The sequence below is a fragment of the Meleagris gallopavo genome, chromosome 20 (genome assembly GCF_000146605.3).
Source record: "Meleagris gallopavo isolate NT-WF06-2002-E0010 breed Aviagen turkey brand Nicholas breeding stock chromosome 20, Turkey_5.1, whole genome shotgun sequence".
In the NCBI taxonomy this organism is placed as follows: Eukaryota; Metazoa; Chordata; class Aves; order Galliformes; family Phasianidae; genus Meleagris; species Meleagris gallopavo.
Genome location: NC_015030.2, coordinates 8,547,312 through 8,548,415, shown reverse-complemented (window position 1 = coordinate 8,548,415; position 1,104 = coordinate 8,547,312).

The window sequence follows — 1,104 nt, the reverse complement described above, 5'->3', positions numbered from 1 at the left end:
GTGGGGCTTTGGCTTGTTTTTGTAGTTGCTATATAATAGTTTTTGTACTGAGAAGAGCAGCTTACCTGTAGCATCCTGGTTGCTGTTTGGAGTGGGGAGGTTCTTTATTTCTTACTGTGGCTGATGATTGAGGTAGGAGGAAACTATGTTGGATAGATCTGCAGGTGTGGAGATATGCCAGATGAATGGTTTGATGCTGTGCTTGTCAACCTATTCCACTTTACAGACTGCCCACTTAAAATACTTCAAGAAAAGCAAATCGCCCTTAAAAGTTCCATGTATTGGCTGTTAATTTTCAGTAGTCTGATAATCAGGTGAGGTAGTTCAGTAGCTAGCATTATTAGAGCATTTACAATGTTGGTGTGCCAGTGCTCTAAACCAGATGGGAATATTAAGAGGCCAGTAAGGGACCTCAGAATTTCCAGCTTTGGGCTGAAATAGTCTTCAGGACATGCTGCAAAGCATGCTAGGATTCCTCCCATCCCTCCCCGGCCCACTAAAAGTAACTGGAAGGCAAAAATTATACTTTAGCTGAAGCTAGTTCGTATCTGTGAGTTTATCTGTTCTCTCCCTCAGTTTTTACCCTCAGTATCAATACCAAAATGCAAAATTCCTAGGTAGCTACAAGGATAAATGGGGCTGTATTGGTTTCTTAAATGCTGTGAATCATCTAAGTGTAACAAACAGCTGGAATAATTGCATCTGCAGCCTGTAGATTTGATAATGCCTGCTTCAATCATTTTTTGAAGGTAATTAGCTTAACCAGGCTGCTTCTAGAAGCTTTTCTGCTTTTCTCATTGTTTTGCTGTTCCTAAAAATGTCTTTTTCAGGACTGTTTCTCTATGAGCAAACTGCCTGCAGGCTCTCACTGGAATGGTCAGACTGCTCTCACCATTAACCCAACAGCCAATTTGGTCCAGTGATGGCCACAGCAGTGACAGTGTTGTGCCTGCATTGTCTTACAGAAATATTTCTGTTCTGTCCTTTATCTCTTATTAGTCAGCTGGGCTGGACTCAGCTCCCACAATCTGTTTTGAGATGCGAGTAATTGCTGTTTGCCTTTAGCATCGCTATGGTAGAGCATGTTCTAATTTTATTATTCTG